We start from the raw sequence: 10,207 nt of genomic DNA, 5'->3' as shown, positions 1-10,207 counted from the left end.
GCCACTCCTTGCTGTTCTCCTCCACTGAACAAAGCTGTACCGCCTGTTTACTACGGTTGCCAATTTTGAACTGCATTTCGACTACTTACTGATTTGGGCCTACTCTGTGTCAGCCTCTCATTCCAGTTGTCCTCCACTGCAATGCCCCCTGGTTAGTCCTGTGTTAACAATTTGGAACTGCATTTAGCCAACTTTATTCTTTGGGCCTATATCTGTGTTTCCTCCTCATCCTGCCCATTGCACAGCCAGTGATAGATGAGTCTGCTGGTACATTGACCCATAACGCAACATTCCCCGTGCACGCTACACAACAAGATTGTGACCCTGCTGAAAGGCAGGTTCCTCTTCCCGCATACCATACCACCTTACACGGGGACAAAGAGAAAGGTGCAGATGAAAGTGCAGGTTCCTTCATCAGGTGGGGGGAGGAATACTAGTTGGCGACGTCACTGGCACAGGGCCTCTCATAGTACGCAAAAGTGTTGCTGCCGGTGGGAGGCGCCCCCGCCGTGCAAACACACCGCTGTACTTTGAGGGGCCCTGTGCCAGTGCCAATGCCAACGAGTGGGCCCCCCCTGCTTGCTCAGGATCACAGCACTTGCAAAGTTGAAATACTTACCTCTCCCTGCTCCACTGCCGTGACGTGGTCCAGATTTCCTGGGCCCACTAATTACTTGAACCAGCCCTACCCCCCACAACTTTAGCCAAATGACCCCCAATTTCAAATGCCTTCCAATTATTATAAGGTAAATTACGATTGACAAGCTTCTGTAACAAGAATGGATGTTTTTGCCATTAAAATGGGCAGTGTAGGTGTTTTCCTGGCCTCCACTCACTGCCGACTATGCTCCCACATTGACTTGCATTGGGTTTCGTGTTTCGGTCGATACCCGACTTTTCGCGATAATCGGCCGATTCCACTCGACTCAACTTCTAAGATAGTCGGGTTTCGCGAAACACGGCTCGACTCTATAAAGGTCAAGGTCGCTCAACCCTAGTCAGTAGCGATCCTACAAGTCACAATCAACTCATTAACGAGTCGTGCAATATGACTTAGGATGAAAGCAAAATCAGTATCTCAATTCACAGACACTGTGTTTGGGGCTCTTGGCCCTCGTCAGTACGAAGCAGGAGAACTGATTTGGCTAGGTGAGAGGCACTGGACTGGGGTCTAAGGGGCAACGTTTCTCCTGATGGAGTGACATACCAGCTGGCTTGTCAAGGTAAGGAGGCTTATTTAAAATACAGGCAGAGCGAGAGTGTAATTCAAAAACCAGACAGGTGAGCAGTTGTCTTCCCAGCTCTCCTGAAGCTGGGCACAGACCTCCCCCCTACCATGTGGTCTGCTGCTGCTCCAGCAGCAGACTGAAGACGGCGGCATTTTACACTGCCAAAAGCCCATTGTGACACGAGAGAGTTCCGGAGTCAATGGATAAAGGTCCCATTGTGACAGCAGGTGAAGGTTCCGTGCACAGATTCTATCTACTGCAGGCAGCGCACCTGATTGGTCAAAAGCATTAGAATATTACTCACACAGTACAAGACAAGATGGACAAGACAAGCATATTCAAGATCAGCACAGACCCCATTTTTCCTTTTTTATTTAAATACATATCATACACCACATAATTAAAAGTCAGTGGTCCACAAGAGGGAGCCAATGTTTTACAAAGGAATTCGTGCATGCGGTCACAAATGTAGTATGTATGGCCAAACTACTCATAGGATACTTCAATTTAAACACTTAATACTGACAGCAGAGGCCTAATTGTATAGATGGCACAATATATTAGCAACACTGTTACAAAGGCCTCATTCGGGCCTACATCTTAACACACCTGTTGCAACCAGCAAAGACTGATTGATTGATTGATTGCATATTGGATGCAATCCAATGCTGGACATGCATAGGTGAAAGCAAGGCAGGCAAGGCACAGGAAATGTTGCAAATGGTCCAGTGAAATTGAGCAAAATGCTACATTTGCCATCTGAAATGTGCTTCTTTGACCCTGAAAAGAAGTCTCCTAAAGGGTTAAATGACAACTTGCGGTGCTGATTTCAATTCAATTCAATCTGTTTTTGGAAACTGGATCAGAGAAGGAGTGCACTGTTCCCGGAGATACTGCAATAACGGGTCAATGCGTGGAGTGGACAGAGCAAGCTCCATTTCCAGCTCCCTGTTCTAAAAATCCATTTAATATATGGTCCCCAAATAGGGGACGTATCAGATATTAAACTGATAAGAACAGATAAGGTTTCAACAAAATTTTATTTGGTCATAAAACATAGAACAAGAAAAAATGAAACCTTTTGTGCAAAAGAAACAAACAATTACAATAATAAAATACAACAACATGAACAACCTAATATAAAACAGTATTCCACATATAAAAACACCATCTACGATTTGCTTCTCTTTTCACCACAACTTTAACATCCTTTAAAAAATAAATAAACATTTCACTAAAAGCCAATTTAATGCAATCATTTACAGAGATAAAATCACGGTTAAAAAGTAAAATGTTTCTCACTTTCCAGATTGCATTCTTGGCACAGTTTATTATACACCAACATATTTTGAACTTGTGTGTAGTGGGGCAATTAAAAAGTCCATATAAAACATACTCATAGCTAAAATCTTTAAGACCGCAAACCCATTTTAAAAGTATCCCCAATCTCCCCCAAAGTTCTTGTGCAAAACAGCAGTTCCAGAAAAGGTGCAAAACAGTCTCATCCTCTCGGCAAGAGTCTCTTGGGCACTTTGCCCTCGCCACCAGGCTTCTCCTGTGCTGGAAGTCTCTGGTTGGGAGGCACTGGTGGGCAGCCATCCATGCGAGGTCTTTATGAATGTTGGCCAAGAATTTTCCAAAAACGTTCCTCCACACACGCTTGGATCTACTCCATGAGAAGTTGATCACAGGGGACACTCCTTCTTCTCTTCTCAGATGAACCATCAGTTTTTTCTGGTCCAGAAGGAGATCGGCATCCAAGTCCTTTAATTTATGAGTCCTTATCACCTTCTCTAAAACAATAAAATGCTTGGGCGGGCATAATAAAATGGGTGCTGATAAACATGGCCTAAACCATTTTTTAAAGATAAAACCACAAGTATATTTTAAAAACAGACTAAAAGTAGAATTAGTGTTAAAAACTTTAAAACAAAAACAAAAGAAATTTACATACAAATACAAATGCAAATCAGGGACATCTTTTCCTCCATTTTGTTGTTTTTTGTACATTTCCGTTCGCCTCAGCTTTTCCATTTTTGATCCCCAAATGAACATAAAAATACATCGAGTTAGTTTTTTTAGTATCAACTCAGAAGGAGGATATACCATGGCAACATAAAGCATCATAGGCAACAAAACAGATTTAATGATTAAAATTTTCCCTTCAATCGACAAGCATCTCAAATTCCAGAAGGAGAGTTTTTTCACTATTTTATGTTGTACCTCCTCCCAGCTCACGTGTCCATCATTTTTAGCATCAAATACAATTCCCAAGATTTTTACCTTGTCTTGCCTCAATTTTACTGCTGGTAGGTCATTTGTATCCCAGGAACCCAAAATCAAACATTCAGTTTTATTAAAATTCATTTTAAAACCTGAAGCCTGACTAAAAAAATTGGTGCACATTACCACTCTCCGGAGTGAAGCAGGATCTGTACAGATGGCAGTAACATCATCCATGTAGCCAAATACTTTGACTTGGACCCCTCCTCCACCCGGAATAGGAACCCCTCGGACCACTTTATCTTTCCGGATCATACACAGCAGGGGTTCCATAGCACAAATAAAAAGAATTGGGGATAATGGACACCCCTGCTTCACTCCGGATTCCAACGGGATAACATCTGTTAAAAAACCATTGACAGAAATTTGAGAAAACACATTATTATATAAAATCATAATACGAGATAAAAACATGTCGGGGATCGCCATTTGTTTTAAAACTTTAAAAAGATACTCATGCGAGACCCTGTCAAACGCCTTTTCAAAGTCCAGCGCCAACAGGGCCAGGCTCTGACTTCTATCCCTAGAGTACCATATTGCATCTCTAATAACATTTAAAATCTCGGCAATATTCCTCCCTGGTACTCCACATACTTGTTCGGGTTGTATCAATTTATTAATCACAGTTTTAAAACGACAAGCAATAATTTTAGCTAAAACTTTATAGTCCATGTTGAGGAGGGTGATAGGCCTCCAATTCTTGAGGTCATCACGATCGCCCTTTTTCTTATAAATTAAGGACACTATCCCCCTCCTCCATGACTTAGGCAGCTCTGAACACATAAAAACCTCTTTAAAAAGTGCTAAAAGATCCTCCTTTAAAACATCCCAAAAAGTCAAATAAAATTCAACAGGTAGACCATCTGCTCCTGGGGCTTTCCCTTTTGAAAAACTTTGAAAAACACTAAAAAGTTCTTCCATGCTAACATCTTCTATATTAAAAACCCTTGGTCTACAAAACCTAACTGAAAATCCAGGATATTAAGAGCATCTTGTAAAAAATCATTATTTACACTTTTTTTTTACTAAAAAGGTCTCTATAAAAATTAAAAGCCACCTTCTTCATACCTTCCACAGTTGTTTCTCCATCAAGACAGGTGATCGTCTCCTTTTTCTCCATCGCCTTTTTAAAAAAGAAACGTGTGCACTTCTCACCTTATTCTAAATGTTGCGCTTTGGAATTAAAAATTATTTCTTTACCTTTTTGATCTAGGCACAATTGTATTTCAGTTTTTAGGCTTGCAATATCATCTTCCACCTCTAGTCCTATCTCTTTAAACTTATGGAGAGTTTGCAATCTCATATTTAAATTTAAATAAATCTGCTTTTTCAGCCACGCCTTCCTCTTTCCAGCCCTGATAAAAAAAAACCTTCAACAACCTTTGCCGGCTCTGCTAATAATCTGTGACTGAAATTGGGTACTGTTCCGCATTATAACCTCAGCTACTCTGCTGCCTCTCATCTTTATTCAAAATGCAGCACTCCAAAGGATCGGGGGCGACTGATAAATTGAAAAAATTCGCCAGAGAGGACCCTTAAGATAGTGGGCGGACACTCAGAAATACCCCCGCGCAGGTCCAGCGTAATGGTCAATCTTCTGATAGTAATGAGGAGGGGGTACAGGAGGAGTTAACTCTTAAACAGGCCTCTGAACAACTAATGCAGGCCATTTCCTTAACCAGATCCTCTCTTACTGAAAAAATAGAGGATGTACAAACTGAGGTGGGTCGTCTGAGACTAGATATGCAGACCATGGGAGGACGCATTGTGGAGGTGGAAACGAGAGTGTCACAGATAGAAGATACTATTACGCCCATGGAGGCTAAATTGACAAAGGTGGCAGGTTCCATTAATGCCTGGAAACAAAAAGCGGATGACTTGGAGAACAGGCTGCGTCGGAACAACATTCGTATTATCGGTCTGCCGGACGCTCGGAGGGCCAACGGCCTGAGGAATTTCTGGAGAACTGGCTTAAAACCTCTTTGGAAGGCGAATTTTCATCAACCTTCTCTGTGGAGAGGGCCCATAGGGTCCCCACGAGGCCCCTCCCCCCTGGGGCTCCTCCGAGACCTTTCCTGGCACGTATCCTCAATTGTAGAGATAGAGACGCCATTCTACGTCTGGCACGGCAAAAGAGTCCTACCAAGTTCCACAATGCCACAATTTCGATTTTCCCAGACTTCTCCATGGAGCTTCAGAAACAACGGGCACGGTTCCTGGAAATTAAGAAACGACTCAGAGATCGGAACGTCATATACTCCATGCTTTATCCCGCCCGCTTGCGAGTCGTTCATGAGGGTTCCTCTATATTCTTCACTGATCCGGAGGACGCGGCTGAGTGGTTACGGGTCCATGAGGGGTCCAGTATGAAGACATCCTAAAGCACTTGAGTGGATGATTATATAATGAAGCTCTCCTTGTGGGTGCCTAACCTACTAACAATACCGAACGCTTAATTTTAGCGAGGGTATCCCCGTTTTCATCTGATAATAGGAGCATGGGATTGTGCTCCTACATTGTTTGGTTTTTTGGTTTGTTCTTCTTTCTATGTTTGTTCTATTTGTTTTGTAGACAGACTCGCCGCCAATGGATCTCTCAACCTCTATGTGCTATCCCTAAGCTTTGCCTGGACAATTATTGCTTATTATATAGTGATGTGTTAGTATGGGGTCCGAAATAATATACATGACCTGGAATGTGCGCGGTATCAAATCTCCCCGGAAAAAGATTAAGGTATTCTCACAGATCAAGCGCTATCACCCACATATTATAGCACTGGTTGAGACACATTTGACTAGAGACACGGCCCGGTGTGTACAGAAACCGTGGGTGCAATGGTCCATACACGCATTTCACACCAGCTACTCAAGGGGGGTCTCACTGTTAGTTCACAAAGACGTTAGATGGGAGATGAGGGAGGCTAGGAGGGACTCTGAGGGTCGGTTTGTATTTGTGAATGCGCTAGTCAACTCCCGTGAATACGTCATCTTATGTGTTTACAACCCTCCTCCAGCTAATTTATCAATACTCCGAATGGCAATGAGCTTTGCCTTAAGCTTTCCAGACGCGAACGTCATCTGCATGGGGGATTTTAATCTAGTCATGGATAATCGCTTGGATAGGCTGACATTGGGCGACGATGTGGTGGGAGAGCCCTCCTCTCAAACTTCATCCCAATTAGCTTCATTCATGGAGGGTAGTGGTTGGGTGGATCTATGGAGAATGCGCCATCCAGGGGAAAGAGGCTATACCTGTCATTCATCTACCAGACGATGCCTCTCCCGCCTAGATTATATATTTGGATCAGTGGGGTTGGCAACATGGATAGATAGCGTTGAGCATGGCAATAGGGGAATATTTGACCACAGCCCGGTTGTTCTTAAACTTAAATTTAGGCAATTAAATGGCGGCATAGTCTGGAAATTGAATCCATTTTGGCTCAAGTTGATAGATTCCAATGATAGAACTGTGGACCAACTGAAGGGTTTCATTTTATCCCACCCGGAGCCCCAGAATACTCATATATTTTGGGATGCCCTTAAGGCATATTTGAGGGGGTGTCTATCCTCCACAATATATTAAAAGAGTGACCTCACGGGAGGCTGATGAGGTGGAACAACGACTAAAGGACTCAGAGTCTGCATATATATCTGACCCAACCAGTGGTAATAGACTTGAGTGGCTAACGTCCCAGAGGCTATATGTTCAGTATAAAGACATTAAATCTAAACGTAAACTATTCTTTACTTGCCAATCCTATTTTGAACTGGGAAACCAGGCTAGCAAATTTTTGGCTTTCTTGGTACGCCAACATAATGTCTCCAACACTGTATTACAGATTCGAACACCAGATGGGTCATTAGTGTCCTCGAATGAGGAGATAATTTGCTGCTTTCATGATTATTATAAGTCGTTATATACTTCTAAATGTGACTTTGATATCCCTAATAATTTAGATTATTTATCAGATATAACATTTCCCTTATTGACCCCGACTCAGCAGGCCTTTATGGATGCGGAGTTTACTTTGGAGGAGGTTGAAAAGGCTTTGATGGATATGGCCTCTGGGAAGGCCCCGGGTCCAGATGGGTTTCCCATTGAATTATATAGGAAGTATCGCGATATACTGGCACCACTTTTGTTGAGGGTGTTCCAGGGGGTGTGTGAGAGGGGTTCTATGCCTGACATATTTTATGAGGCAAACATTATTTTACTTAAAAAGGAGGGGAAGGACCCATTGGAGTGTGGATCATACAGGCCTATCTCACTGGTAAATGTGGACTATAAAGTTTTTACTAAAATTCTAGCCACAAAATTGAATTCGATCATACTTGACCTTATACATCCAGACCAAACGGGTTTTATGCCGGGTAAAAATACCTCTATTAACATTAGACGGGTCCAGTCAGTAGTCCAGTATAGCTCATTGGTACCAGATAACACCTGGGCATTGGCATCACTGGATGCAGCCAAGGCCTTTGACTCTCTTGAATGGCCCTTCCTTTTAGCATGTTTGAAAAAATATGGCTTCGGGGATAATTTTTTGAAGTGGGTAGGTCTATTGTATATGAAACCTAAGGCCTGTATAATTGTTAATGGCTCCATCTCTAAGTCTTTCTCACTATATAGAGGGACCCGTCAGGGGTGTCCTCTCTCCCCGGCCCTCTTCGCCCTTGCGATAGAGGCCCTGGTGATACGCATAAGATCCTCTGTTGAGATTAAAGGTATAAATATAGCTGATCAGGTGGATACTGTTGGTCTGTACGCTGACGATATGGTGATATTTATGGATGAGGTGGAGATAACACTACCGCGGGTGATATACACTATAGATACATTTAGTAGACACTCGGGCCTGTATATAAACTGGGATAAATCAGCATTGATGCCCCTTTCTCATGTTTCATCGCCTGGCCTTGGGACTCTCTCCTCCCTCCCTATTGTACCCAGTTTTAAATACTTGGGCATATATATTTCTCAGAGCAGCAGACTTGATCTACAACTTAATATATTCCCGCTGTCAGAATTAGTTAAACTTAAATTTACAGCTTGGAGCAAACTTCCGTTGTCTGTAGCCGGCCGCATTAATTTAATCAAGATGATAGTGCTCCCCAAGCTCAGCTACTGTCTTCAACATAGCGTTGTGTTAATTCCTAAATCCTTCTTTACAAGTTTGAACTCTCAAATTACATCTTTCATATGGGGGAAATCTAGGCCCAAACTTAAGCTATCCACGTTACAAAGACCAAAGTCGGGCGGTGGGGCGGCGTTATCGGATTTTTATTTATATTATTTGGCTGGTCAGGTTAAAGCTCTCAATAAATGGATGCCCGATAATCGCCTTCCGAATTCAGAAAGCCATCTTCTCCATGTGGCTCAAACGGACTGTCCGCTGAATTTTCTAGAATTGGAGAAAATTAATATCCCTCGTATGCTTCCTTTGCTTCTCCTGGCGAGATCGGTTTGGAGGCAAATTAAAAAAATTGTAGGATTCACGGATATCGTGGCGGAGATGCCCCTGTGGAAAAATGGCTATTTCTCAACTTTGTTGAATCACCCGTCCACTGACTTCTGGCTCGGGCATGGTGTCTCCTCAATAGGTGATCTGTATGATGGGGGGTCCTTCATGTCTTTTGAGCAATTGCAAATCAAGCATGGTATACAGAGATCCCAGTTTTTTCGATATTTACAGTTAAGGTCAGCCGTACAGTCATATATGAGACAGGCAGGTACGGGTCGTGCTATATCCTCTCTACCCTTGATAGGAATTCTCAAGTCACAGGGTCCCCATGGTCTTATCTCCTCCCTATATACTTACATGCTATCTTCGGGAGATGCGTCTACTGTTAACTCTGTTAGGGGGAAATGGGAGGGACTTCTTTCTAATATGCAGAGGGAGGAATGGGAGGACATTCTTGAATCCCCAATCAAGGTATCCCCATCAGTTAATAATAGGATGACTCAACTATACATAATGCATCAATCGTATTTAACTCCGACACGGCTTTTTAGAATGGGTCGATTTCAAACATCAGAATGTACGCGCTGTCATTCCTTAGATGCAGACTTCGTTCACATGATATGGAGTTGTCCTGTTGTTTTTCAATACTGGAGGGAGGTGACTTCGCTACTTACATCATTGCTGTCCATTCCGGTTCCCCTTGACCCATTAGTATGTATATTTGGAGTATGGGAGGAGGAGACGTGGGATCACTATATTGATACTTTTTTACGTGAGGCGCTCTTTATGGCAAGGAAGGTATTGGCTTTGAGGTGGATGGGGAGTACAAGCCCAACTAGGGGAGCTTGGATCGAACTGGTCAACTCAATCATTCCATATGAGCGCACGCTATATCAGAACAGAGGGTGCCCGGGCAAATTTGAAAAAAATCTGGGGTAGGTGGAATTCTTCCCATCTTACTCTATAGATTTGTTGTGTAGTAGAGGTAGTGAGTGAAGGCCAAACGTAGGATACGGCGACGAGTTAGTAGTTAGCGTAGATATAGTTCAAATTCAAGTGTCTTGGTGTTCTAAGTTTTTTCTATCTATAGAATTTCAAGTGTTACCATTGATCCAACAGCTTTAATAATCACAATATAATGTTGGTTATAGATGACAGCTGTATTTTATTTTAAACTTAATAATACGCAATTTATATATTTTACATTTTATGTTTGATAATCCTGGATGCAAAA

At 42.6% G+C, this 10,207-nt stretch overlaps 1 pseudogene; it reads right to left on the bottom strand.

The window, feature by feature from the left end:
- Nucleotides 1–2,097: 2,097 nt before the first annotated feature.
- LOC138668066 (U2 spliceosomal RNA) lies at nt 2,098–2,272 on the bottom strand (annotated as a pseudogene).
- Nucleotides 2,273–10,207: the final 7,935 nt, after the last annotated feature.

Source organism: Ranitomeya imitator, chromosome 2 (genome assembly GCF_032444005.1).
Source record: "Ranitomeya imitator isolate aRanImi1 chromosome 2, aRanImi1.pri, whole genome shotgun sequence".
NCBI classification, from domain to species: Eukaryota; Metazoa; Chordata; class Amphibia; order Anura; family Dendrobatidae; genus Ranitomeya; species Ranitomeya imitator.
This window is presented reverse-complemented; position numbering and strand designations above follow the sequence as displayed.